This window comes from Tachyglossus aculeatus, chromosome 3, assembly GCF_015852505.1.
Source record: "Tachyglossus aculeatus isolate mTacAcu1 chromosome 3, mTacAcu1.pri, whole genome shotgun sequence".
Lineage (NCBI taxonomy): Eukaryota > Metazoa > Chordata > Mammalia > Monotremata > Tachyglossidae > Tachyglossus > Tachyglossus aculeatus.
This window is the reverse complement of record NC_052068.1, coordinates 45387499-45400921: the sequence shown is the minus strand read 5'-3', so window position 1 is coordinate 45400921 and position 13423 is coordinate 45387499. Positions and strand designations below refer to the sequence as shown.

At 45.2% G+C, this 13423-nt stretch overlaps 1 non-coding gene across 1 annotated transcript; it reads left to right on the top strand.

Annotated features, from left to right (window-relative positions):
* The first annotated feature begins 4383 nt into the window (after nucleotides 1–4383).
* TRNAS-UGA lies at nucleotides 4384–4475 on the top strand. The gene has a single exon. It is a non-coding gene; the product is annotated as a tRNA-Ser (tRNA).
* The last annotated feature ends 8948 nt before the right edge of the window (nucleotides 4476–13423 follow it).

The following is a 13423-nucleotide window of genomic DNA, read 5'->3' as shown; positions in this document are numbered from 1 at the left end:
GTCGTCACCCCGACAGCCCCATTCATTCATTCACTCATTCAATCGTATTTATTGAGCGCTTACTGTGTGCAGAGCACTGTACTAAGCGCTTGGGAAGTACAAGTCGGCGACACATAGAGACGGTCCCTACCCAACAGCGGGCTCACAGTCTAGAAGGGGGAGACTGACAACGAAACAAAACATAGTAACAAAATAAAATAAATAGAATAAATATGTACAAATAAAACAGAGTAATAAATACGTACAAACATATATACATATATACAGTATCATATCGTGTTTATTTATTTATTGGGCGCTTACTGTGTGCAGAGCACTGTACTAAGCGCTTGGGAAGTACAAGTCAGCGACACATAGAGACGGTCCCTCCCCAACAGCGGGCTCACAGTCTAGAAGGGGGAGACTGACAACGAAACAAAACATAGTAACAAAATAAAATAAATAGAATAAATATGTACAAATAAAATAGAGTAATAAATACGTACAAACATATATACATATATACAGTATCATATCGTGTTTATTTATTTATTGGGCGCTTACTGTGTGCAGAGCACTGGACTAAGCGCTTGGGAAGTACAAGTCGGCAACACATAGAGACGGTCCCCACCCAACAGCGGCCTCACAGTCTAGAAGGGGGAGACAGACAACAAAACAAAACATATTAACAAAATAAAATAAATAGAATAAATATGTACAAGACTGCCCAGAGGGAAAAGACCGCTCCCTTCCTCACCCTCACACTGTGCACCGGGGCCTAGAACTGCACCTGAGGGAGGGAACCCCGGCACGGTAGATACCAGATCATCATTCATTCATTCATTCAGTTGTATTTATTGAGCACTTACTGTGTGCGGAGCACTGTACTAAGCGCTTGGGAAGCACAAGTTGGCAACATATAGAGGCGGTCCCTACCCAACAACGGGCTTACTATGTGCCAAGCACTGTTCTAAGCACTGGGGTAGATACAAAATCCCTGCCCCTCCTGGAGCTCACAGTCTAACTAGAAGGACAACAGGCACTGAATTCCCATTTTGCAATGGAGGAAATTGAGGCACTGAGAAGTTAAGCGACTTGCCCAAGGACACACAGCAAGCAAACGGCGGGGTCTCTGGCTCTCAGGCCCGTGCCACAAGGCCTCGCTTCTGTTCACATGTAAAGATCGTCATTTGTTGCATTGTGACATTCGCTATTTTTGCATATCATCACCATATCATCATATCATCATCAGGGAAGCAGCGTGGCTCAGTGGAGAAGAGCCCGGGCTTTGGAGTCAGAGGTCATGGGTTCAAACCCCGGCTCCGCCAATTGTCAGCTGTGTGACTTTGGGCAAGTCGCTTAACTTCTCTGGGCCTCAGTTACCTCATCTGTAAAATGGGGATTGAGACTGTGAGCCCCACGTGGGACAACCTGATCTCCTTGTGACCTCCCCAGCGCTTAGAACAGTGCTTTGCACATAGTAAGCGCTTAATAAATGCCATCATTATTATTATTATTATCACCCAGCTTCTTCAATTCTACTTAGTATCCCCTAAACCTCAACCTTCAAATAAAACCACACTCTTCCTGCTAGCCATCTGCAGGCTGACCTGTTTCCCCTTGTCGACTCTAAGCCTCGTCCTTTCTGACTGCTTCTAGTCTCGGTCACTATATGTTGCCAACTTGTACTTCCCAAGTGCTTAGTACAGTGCTCTGCACACAGTAAGCGCTCAATAAATACGATTGATTGCTTGATTGAAGCAAAATGGTTCTCTTCGCAGCCAGGGCTAGCAATTTCACCTCTCTGGAGTACGCTGGGTAGCGACGGGGCTGGGAGACATTGGTGCCAGCCATCAGTAGTGCCAAGGCGGGGCTGGCCCACCATCATCATCATCATCATCAATCGTATTTATTGAGCACTTACTATGTGCAGAGCACTGTACTAAGCGGTTGGGAAGTGCAAATTGGCAACATATAGAGACAGTCCCTACCCAACAGTGGGCTCGCAGTCTAAAAGATGTCTCCTATGTCTCCAATGTCTCCTATCTCCATCTCTGCCAAATGCTCTCCCAGAAATGCCACTGATGAGCAAAATGAGCCAGCTGAAATCCACTTTCCTCTCTGCCTGCTCACTCCACCCTTCCTCTCCTTCTTCTAGCCCCACCTCTAGATTGGAAGCTCCTTGTGGACAGAGAATGTGCCATACCGGACACAGGGTGCTCGGCATACAGTAAATGCTCAATAAACGCCACGGACTGATTGATTCACCTTACGCACACCATCGAGGGAGGAGAAAACACGATTGGCAGGTTTAAAATTGAGTACCATTCGCCCCTCAGACCTCGGATACACACATTCCTTCTAGCCTCTCCCAGGAGTTCATTCACATCTGTATTCAAACGAACCCACACGATTGGCCCAGGTCAGCCTTCAGAGCAATCCAAACATCACTCCACTTCAACGAGATCGGGCACTATCTCATCAATTTAAATTCCAAATTTCCAAGAGCTGGCAACCGCGACAGCTCTGAAAACCATCTACACCATACTGGTCGGGAAATCTTTCAGCATCTTCAGATTAAAGTCACAATAATATTGTATTACCAAGTAATACATTGCTTTGCACATGGTAGGTGCTTAATAAATACTCTCACTTCTACTTCTGCTATGAAAGTTGATGGGATTTGAGTCCTCGCCTGCCCCGCCGTCGGCCCCCGGCCCACGTCCTCCCCCTGGCCTGGAATGCCCTGCCTCTGCACATCCGCCAAGCTAGCTCTCTTCCTCCCTTCAAAGCCCTACTGAGAGCTCACCTCCTCCAGGAGGCCTTCCCAGACTGAGCCCCCTTTTTCCTCTCCTCCTCCTCCTCCTCATCAATCGTATTTATTGAGCGCTTACTGTGTGCAGAGCACTGTACTAAGCGCTTGGGAAGTACAAGTTGGCAACATATAGAGACAGTCCCTACCCAACAGTGGGCTCACAGTCTAAAAGGGGGAGACAGAGAACAAAACCAAACACACTAACAAAATAAAATAAATAGGATATGTACAAGTAAAATAAATAGAGTAATAAATATGTACAAACATATATACATATATACAGGTGCTGTGGGGAAGGGAAGGAGGTAAGATGCGGGGGATGGAGAGGGGGACGAGGGGGAGAGGAAAGAAGGGGCTCAGTCTGGGAAGGCCTCCTGGAGGAGGTGAGCTCTCAGCAGGGCCTTGAAGGGAGGAAGAGAGCTAGCTTGGCGGAGGGGCAGAGGGAGGCCATTCCAGGCCCGGGGGGTGACGTGGGCCGGGGGTCGATGGCGGGACAGGCGAGAACGAGGCCCGGTGAGGAGATTAGCGGCGGAGGAGCGGAGGGTGCGGGCTGGGCTGGAGAAGGAGAGAAGGGAGGTGAGGGAGGAGGGGGCGAGGTGATGGACAGCCTTGAAGCCCAGGGTGAGGAGTTTCTGCCTGATGCGCAGATTGATCGGTAGCCATTGAAGTTTTTTGAGGAGGGGAGTAATATGTCCAGAGGGTTTCTGGACAAAGATAATCCGGGCAGCAGCATGAAGTATGGATTGAAGTGGAGAGAGACACGAGGATGGGAGATCAGAGAGAAGGCTGGTGCAGTAGTCCAGACGGGATAGGATGAGAGCTTGAATGAGCAGGGTAGCAGTTTGGATGGAGAGGAAAGGGCGGATCTTGGCGATGTTGCGGAGCTGAGACCGGCAGGTTTTGGTGACGGCTTGGGTGTCGGGGGTGAATGAGAGAGCGGAGTCGAGGATGACACCAAGACATGGTTCCTATCCCTCAGGGGGGTCCTCGTCTAAAGATAAAAATGGGAGAGGGGACTGGGGTCAGATACATAAGAGGAGAAACAAGACACTAAGACAACAGTCTTAAGAGGGAACTCATGTGGCTCATTACATTTTTATTTTTCAGTATGATGGTGGGCATTGGTGAATTTCAGAATTAGAAATACTTTTGAACTCACTGGAGGGTTTCATTATCTTGGTTATAGAGCATATGTCTTTTGCCACGACCAGCCTTTGGGCAAAGGACTCAGGAAAAACTATCAGACTGCAGAGTTGATCAGCATCATTTGATTTTTTAGTAAAAAGGGACACAAAGCAAAACTATTCTCCAAAGAAAGATGCAAGAGGAACTAGTTAATACAATGATTTTATATTCCATTTTTCAACTGTAATGCTGTTCATTACACAGAGCAGAAAAAACATGAGCAAAGATGGCATTGTAATTTGGAGCCGGACAAGCGGTTTAGAGGTTTTACATCTAGGTTTTGTTTTTATTTTTAAATAATTGGAAAATTTTCTTTAGGAAAAGAATCTTCTGGATACTCATAACTTTTATTTCAGCTTAAAATCAAGTGCTGTCTATTCCCTAAGGTAGAGGTTACGTAAAGAGCAGGCATACCCCAGGATAACGCCTCGGTTAAGGCGTTGGACTTGAAATCCAATGGGGTCTCCCCGCGCAGGTTCGAACCCTGCTCTCTGCGCTTCGGGGCGGGCAGCCCTCATTTTAGGCTTTTATTCATCTGTATTTCCCTTCATTTTAATTCGTTTTGAAGCAGCGTGGCTCAGTGGAGAACAGCCCGGGCTTTGGAGTCAGAGCTCATGGGTTCAAACCCCGGCTCCGCCAATTGTCAGCTGTGTGACTTTGGGCAAGTCGCTTCACTTCTCTGGGCCTCAGTTACCTCATCCGGAAAATGGGGATTGAGACTGTGAGCCCCATGTGGGACCACCTGATCACCTTGTAACCTCCCCAGCGCTTAGAACAGTGCTTTGCACATAGTAAGTGCTTAATAAATGCCATTATTATTATTATTATTATTATATGTAGTATGTTCCTCAAAAATATGGGTTTATTGTAAGTCATAGCAATGCGGAACATATTTTTCCCATAGATCTGAATATAACCTTGTTAGTTTCCTGTTGTAGGACCAACTCAGATCTGAATATAACCTTGTTAGTTTCCTGTTGTAGGACCAACTCCAGGTAATTAAAAAGCATTCTGTCAAGTGCACCCTCTCCCTCCTGGCCTCACTCCCATCAACCTTTCTCCTCCATTATTCCTAAGGACTTTTTTGATCCCCATGTACCCTAAACCCAAACCTGTCGGTCTCCCCGGCTCCCCCCTTACCCACCTTCACAATATTTTTTTTTTTTAATTTTAACCATGCAGTCTTTCATCTTCTACTCCAGGTGGGTGTCGCCACCTCTGCTCCCAGTAGAAAGGGGGCAAGAAAATATGACAAGTTTCCAACATCCCGGGAGCCGGACAACTGAGTCCCAGATCTGCTTCCTTGTCCTAGATGGTGGCAAATCAGCTTGTTTTGACCCAGTCACACTCATTCATTCATTCACACTTACTGAGCGCAGAGCACTGTATTAAGCGCTTGGGAAAGTACAATAAACAGTGACATTCTCTGCCACCCCTTCTTGTGCGGCTCTAAATTCCTCCTGCCATCACCTCTGCCACCCCTGCTATCAGCTTACTGAAATCCTAGAAAATTACTCCCTAGTATTTTGAAACGAATGAATATCCTGTTTCTTCATGCCCCGTTGAGCTGACGTTTGTTCCATTTGTTCTTCGGCTTCAATTATTTCGCCTTTCTCCTGTTCCACCGCACTCCTCTGCCCATTAGCCTATAAACTCTACGTTTATGTTCCCAATTGCTCAATACAATGCTTTGTGCACAGTAGTCAAATCAATAAATCCTGCTCCCGCTACCGTCACACTGAACTGATTGTCCCTTTGGCCTCCTGCACTTTTACCTGCATAGTCAGATCAGGATAGCTTCCAAAAAGTTGAACGAAAGGCTGTACAAAGTTTTGCTGCCAGGCAGAGCGAACGACGCACTCAACGGAAATTTGGGTGGGCAACACTGAAACATTCGCGAGAAACACTGGGTGGGAAGAGATTTAAATATAATTTACCGAAGCTGCCACTTGGATGGGAGTGGAGAAGTGTACAAAGAGAACCGCAAGCTGAACTCGGGCTAGCCTCAAAAATAATAGGGCTTGGTTGTCAAGGCAAGGTGGATGGGATGGTGTGTTGGAGGTGGGGAGGCGCAAAATAGGATAAGAGGAAGGGATAACAGTAATTTGTAGGATTTGAGAGGAATTTTCTTGGTTGGCTTATGGATTATGGCTAATAATGGGGCATTATCCTCAAGGGTCAGCGGGATGCTTTCAATAAAGAAAATTCACCTCTGAATGGGAATCTTGGAGTATGGTTCCTTGCAGGAATCAGGGAATGACAATGGTTGGCTATCGGAACAGAATGGAATAATAACCACGACGATGATGATGATAGTAACGATAACGGTAATTACGAAGTGCTAACTTGGTGCCAAGAATTGACAGTGGAATTAGATACAAGATAATCAGATCGAATACAGTCCCTGTTACACACAGGCACACGATATTAAGGGGACAGAAACAGGTAACTGATTCCCACTTTTCAGAAAACTTATATGACTTTCTCTAAATAATAATGATGGCATTTAATCATAATGATGGCATTTATTAAGCGCTTACTATGTGCAAACCACTGTTCTAAGAGCTAAGAAGGTTACAAGGTGATCGGGTTGTCCCACGCGGGGCTCACAGTCTTCATCCCCATTTTACAGACGAGGTAACTGAGGCACAGAGACGTGACTTGCCCAAAGTCACACAGCTGACAACCGGCGGAGCCGGGATTTGAACCCACGACCTCTGACTCCAAAGCCCGGGATCTTTTCTACTGAGCCACACTGCTTCTCTAAACCACACAATATGCAGTGGAAATAGACGGGTTTAGAACCCAAGACTCTGGACACCAATCCCAGGCTCTTCCCAATCTGATACCGTGTCAGAAAAAGGAGTTAACACGCGTGTTTAGCACTAATAAAGCTTTGCTTGCGATAACGTGAACTTTCTTCAATGTAAATTTTGCTAAGAACGCAATTCCCGTGTTACAAAACTGAGTGTTTTGTTATCTTTCTCCCCCTTCTAGACTGTGAGCCTGTTGTTGGGTAGGGACCGTCTCTATATGTTGCCGACTTGTACTTCCCAAACGCTTAGTACAGTGCTCTGCACACAGTAAGCGCTCAATAAATACGACTGAATGAATGAATGGGGTGAGTTCATATTGATTTCAGTTGAGATGGCAATGACTAATGTCCCCAATTCATGCATTTTAAAAATAGCGCTTTGTGAATACTTAACTAAGCTTCAAAGAACTTTGAAAATGGTATTCTTAGATAAGTACTCAGATACAATGGCTAACGACATTATGTGCTAATTGCGGTAGCAAGGGTGAGCATTCAAAATCAGAGAATTATGTGCGATGAGTTACATGGGATAAACTGGAAAAAGGGTGCACTGGACTTTATCAATGATGAATAGCATGGGTACACACGTGGTTCAGTGGACAGAGTGAGGGCTTGGGAGTCAGAGGTCACGGGTTCAATCAATCAATCAATCGTATTTATTGAGCGCTTACTATGTGCAGAGCACTGTACTAAGCGCTTGGGAAGTACAAATTGGCAACACATAGAGACAGTCCCTACCCAACAGTGGGCTCATAGTCTAAAAAATCCCGAATTCGAATTCGGCTCCGCCCCTTGCCTGCTGTGTGCCCTTGGGCAAGCCACTTAATTTATCTGCGCCTCAGTTCCCTCATCTGTAAAATGGGGATTAAGACTGTGAGCCCCATGTGGGACAACCTGATCACCCTGTATCTCCCCGTGCTTAGAACAGTGCTTTGCACATAGTAAGCGGTGAACAAATACCATCATCATTATTACACAAATCAATTCCCATGTTTTCCTTTAAATTCATTCAATCATCATCATCATCATCATCAACCGTATTTATTGAGCGCTTACTGTGTGCACAGCACTGTACTAAGCGCTTGGGAAGTACAACACGGGTTCAAATCCCCGCTCTGCCGGTTGTCAGCTGGCTGACTTTGGGCAAGTCACTTCTCTGTGCCTCAGTTCCCTCATCTGTAAAATGGGGATGAAGTCCCAGAGCCCCACGTGGGACAACTGGATCGCCTTGTAACCCCTCTATCATCATCAATCGTATTTATTGAGCGCTTACTATGTGCAGAGCACTGTACTAAGCACTTGGGAAGTACAAATTGGCAACATATAGAGACAGTCCCTACCCAACAGTGGGCTCACAGTCTAAAAGGGGGAGGCAGACAACAAAACATATAAACCAAACAGAATAAATATGTACAAACCTCTCTAGCGCTTAGAACAGTGCTTGGCATTCATTCATTCATTCAATCGTATTTATTGAGCGCTTACTGTGTGCAGAGCACTGTACTAAGCGCTTGGGAAGGACAAGTTGGCAACACCTAGAGACGGTCCCTACCCAACAGCGGGCTCACAGTCTAGGAGGGGGAGGCAGACAACAAAACATATAAACCAAATAGAATAAATATGTACAAACATATATACGTATATACGGGTGCTGTGGGGAGGGGAAGGAGGTAAGGGGAGGGGGAGAGGAAGCAGTTTGTTCAATCATTCATTCAATCCTATTTATTGAGCACTTACTGTGTGCAGAGCACTGTACTAAGCGCTTGGGAAGTACAAGTTGGCAACACCTAGAGACTGTCCCGACCCACCAGCGGGCTCACAGTCTAGAAGGGGGAGGCGGCCAACAAAACAAAACATATAAACCAAATAGAATAAATATTCTATTTTATTTTGTTAGTATGTTTGGTTTTGTTCTCTGTCTCCCCCTTTTAGACTGTGAGCAGCCCACTGTTGGGTAGGGACTGTCCTATATGTTGCCAATTTGTACTTCCCAAGCGCTTAGTACAGTGCTCTGCACACAGTAAGCGCTCAATAAATACGATTGATGATGATGATGTACAAACATATATACGTATATAAGATTATGCCCAAAGGTGAAGCCTTAAAACTCAATGATTTCAAGCACACTCAGCCCTTCCCAGTTCCCGTCGCATCGCCAGTGGCATAATCTTAAACAGCGCTAACTCATCTACTTTGGGCCCCACTCATTTCACGGCTCCTGCCCTTTGCACAGCAGGAGATATGTGATAAAACTCATGACCCTGATTGAGATAGAAAGTTCTAACAGTGTTTCAGAGCAGCACTCATTCATTCATTCATTCATTCATTCATTCATTCATTCAACTGTATTTACTGAGTGCTTACTGTGTGTATTTATTGAGGGTACAATACAATAAACAGACACATTCCCCAACCCACAACAAGCTTACCGTCTCACAGTGCTACACGGCAATCCGGCCCACGATCCAATCCCTTCCCCACAGCACCTGTATATATGTTTGTACATATTTATTACTCTTTATTTATTTAATTTGTACATATCTATCCTATTTATTTTATTTTGTTAGTACGTTTGGTTTTGTTCTGTCTCCCCCTTTTAGACTGCGAGCCCACTGTTGGGTAGGGACTGTCTCTAGATGTTGCCAATCTGTACTTCCCAAGCGCTTAGTACAGTGCTCTGCACATAGTAAGCGCTCAATAAATACGATTGATTGATTGATTGATATTTATTACTCTATTTATTTATTTATTTAATTTGTACATATCTATCCTATTTATTTTATTTTGTTAGTATGTTTGGTTTTGTTCTCTGTCTCCCCCTTTTAGACTGCGAGCCCACTGTTGGGTAGGGACTGTCTCTAGATGTTGCCAATCTGTACTTCCCAAGCGCTTAGTACAGTGCTCTGCACATAGTAAGCGCTCAATAAATACAATTGATTGATTGATATTTATTACTCTATTTATTTATTTATTTATTTAATTTGTACATATCTATCCTATTTATTTTATTTTGTTAGTATGTTTGGTTTTGTTCTCTGTCTCCCCCTTTTAGACTGCGAGCCCACTGTTGGGTAGGGACTGTCTCCATATATTGCCAATTTGTACTTCCCAAGCGCTTAGTACAGCGCTCTGCACATAGTAAGCGCTCAATAAATACGATTGATGATGATGATGATGAACACTAATCAACGCCAGCCCAGGACCTGACCATCACTACTAACTACTGACCTTCAGGGACAGAGCCGCTTTCTAAACGTTTTTCCTTCCCCCACGGAGGGCCGGTGATAAAAGACGGAAGTGTAAATCTGATGGGCTTTTGTGGGTTTCACCCTGGTCTCATCCCACTTAAAGATTAGACTAAAGGCAGTGGATGGGCCCATTGAATAATAATAATAATGATGATGGTATTTGCTAAGCGCTTACTATGTGCCGAGCACTGTTAAGGGAGTAGTATGGTAGAGGGGAAATGGAGCTGCTGTGATTTACCTTCATGAACTCATCCAAAACTGGAGTGAAAACACTTCCATTTCACACCTCTAAAATAATTCTGCTTATTTTCCCCCACAAAGTCTTCCTCTTCTCTGCGCTTCACATAATCCTTTCACTTAGTCACAGTTCAGACAGGCAAGCACATCATTTCTCCCTGATTTGGCCCTCATTTTCCCGACCCACCATCCCCTCTGCAAAGCCTATGAACTCAGATCTGTACCCATTAAGCACTTGATAATAATAATAATAATGGCATTTAAGCACTTACTATGTGCAAAACACTGTTCTAAGTGCTGGGGGGGGATACAATGTGATCAAGTTGTCCCACGTGGGGCTCACAGTCTTCATCCCCATTTTTACAGATGAGGTAACTGAGGCTCAGAGAAGTTAAGTGACTTGCCCAAGGTCACACAGCAGACTTGTGGTGGAGCTGGGATTCGAACCCATGACCTCTGACTCCAAAGCCCGGGCTCTTTCCACTGAGCCACGCTGACTTGCTCCAATAATAATAATGGCTTTTGCTAAGCGCTTACTATGTGCAAAGCACTGTTCTAAGTGCCTGGGGGGGATACAAGGTGATCAAGTTGTCCCACGTGGGGTTCATAGTTTTAATCCCCATTTTACAGATGAGGTAACTGAGGCTCTGAGAGGTGAAGTGACTTGCCCAAGGTCACACAGCAGACTTGTGGTGGAGCTGGGATTCGAACCCATGACCTCTGACTCCAAAGCCCGGGCTCTTTCCACTGAGCCACGCTGCTTCTCACTTGATATTCACCCCACTGTTAACCCCAGGTACTTACATACATATCCTTATACTTTGTAATTTAATATTCATTCATTCCTTCAATCGTATTTATTGAGCGCTTACTGTGTGCAGAGCACTGTACTAAGCACTTGGGAATATCTATCTTCCCCTTTAAACTGCAAGCTCCTTATGGGTAGTGATCGTGTCTATCAACCCTTTTTGTATCATGCTTTCCCAAGCACCTAGTAGTGTTCTGTACACAGTAAGCACTCAATAAATACCATAAATGCCACGTGGAGAAGCCGCGTGGCTCAGTGGAAAGAGCCCGGGCTTTGGAGTCAGAGGTCATGGGTTCAAATCCCGGCTCCACCACTTGTCAGCTGTGTGACTTTGGGCAAGTCACTTCACTTCTCTGAGCCTCAGTTCCCTCATCTGTAAAATGGGGATTAAGACTGTGAGCCCCCCGTGGGACAACCTGATCACCCTGTAACCTCCCCAGCGCTTAGAACAGTGCCTTGCACATAGTAAGCGCTTAATAAATGCCATCATCATCATCATCATCATTGATTGCTGACCAAAAGACCGAACTGAGTTGAACAGGTGCCTGAAGAAAAGCGAACTGATTCTACTCAGAAAGAGCACCCAAATTACAGGCTTTTTTTTTTTTCAAATTGACAGGCATTTTTTTTTTAATGGCATTTATTAAGCACTTACTACGTGCAAGGCATTGTTCTAAGTGCTGGGGAGGTTACAAGGCGATCAGGTTGTCCCTCAGGGGGCTCACAGTCTTAATCCCCATTTTCCAGATGAGGGAACTGAGGCCCAGAGAAGTTAAGGGACTTGCCCAAAGTCACACAGCTGATAAGTGGCAGAGTCGGGATTTGAACCCATGACCTCTGACTCCAAAGCCCAGGCTCTTTCCACCGAGCCACGCTGCTTCTCTATATGGTGTACATTTTCATGTACACCCAATATAAAAACCCACGGGAATTTATGATCATCCAACAGCCAGATACTTTCCTCTCTTCTGAGTCAGGCCAAAGACTTTTTTTTTATGGTGTTGAGCAGCAGTAACATATAGTGGATAAAGCATGGGCCTAAGAGTCAGGTCATGGATTCTAATCCCAGCTCTGCCACTTGTCTGTTGTGTGGCCTTGGGCGAGTCACTTCACTTTTCTGTGCCTCACTTACTTCATCTGTAAAACGGGGATGGAGACTGTGAGCCCTGTGCGGGACAGGGACTGTGTCCAGTACCATTTGCTTGTATCCACCCCAGTGCTTAGTACAGTGCCTGAAATCAATCAATCAATCAATCAATCGTATTTATTGAGCGCTTACTATGTGCAGAGCACTGGACTAAGCGCTTGGGAAGTACAAATTGGCAACACATAGAGACAGTCCCTACCCAACAGTGGGCTCACAGTCTAAAAGGGGGAGACAGAGAACAGAACCAAACATACCAACAAAATTAAATAAATAGGATAGAAATGTACAAGTAAAATAAATAAATAAATAGAGTAATAAATATGTACAACCATATATACATATATACAGGTGCTGTGGGGAAGGGAAGGAGGTAAGATGGGGGGATGGAGAGGGGGACGAGGGGGAGAGGAAGGAAGGGGCTCAGTCTGGGAAGGCCTCCTGGAGGAGGTGAGCTCTCAGCAGGGCCTTGAAGGGAGGAAGAGAGCTGCCTGAAACATAGTAAGTACTTAAATACCGTAATTGTTATTGCATTTAACTGCTTACCGCCTGTCAGGTCCTGAACTAAATGCTGAGGAAAATGCAGGCTAATTAGGTTGGACACAGAACACGTTCCACATGGGGCTCACAGCATTAATCCCCACTTTACAGATGAGGTAACTGAGGCACAGAGAAGTGGCCTGCCTAAGTTCACACAGAGCCTAGAGACAGAGGCAGGATTAGATTTCCAGGTCCCCTCCAAAAATCAATCGTATTTATTGAGCGTTTACTGTGTGCAGAGCACCGTACTAAGCGCTTGGGAAGTACAAGTTGGCAACATATAGGGACAGTCATCATCATCATCATCATCATCATCAATCGTATTTATTGAGCGCTTACTATGTGCAGAGCACTGTACTAAGCGCTTGGGAAGTACAAATTGGTAACAAATAGAGACAGTCCCTACCCGACAGTGGGCTCACAGTCTAAAAGGGGGAGGCAGAGAACAAAACCAACGACCTCTGACCAGTCCAGATGAGCTATTTTAAGGATTTTTCCATTTTTTTCTGTCTTTTCATTCATTAAGCCATACTTTCAATCAGCCGCTACCGTAACCTGTTCCCACCAGATAGTTCGTAGTTGATTGTAGAACACACCTGCATCCTTGAAGCCAACCTATGCCTTCAGAGGTCACTCCCCTTTCTTTTGTAAT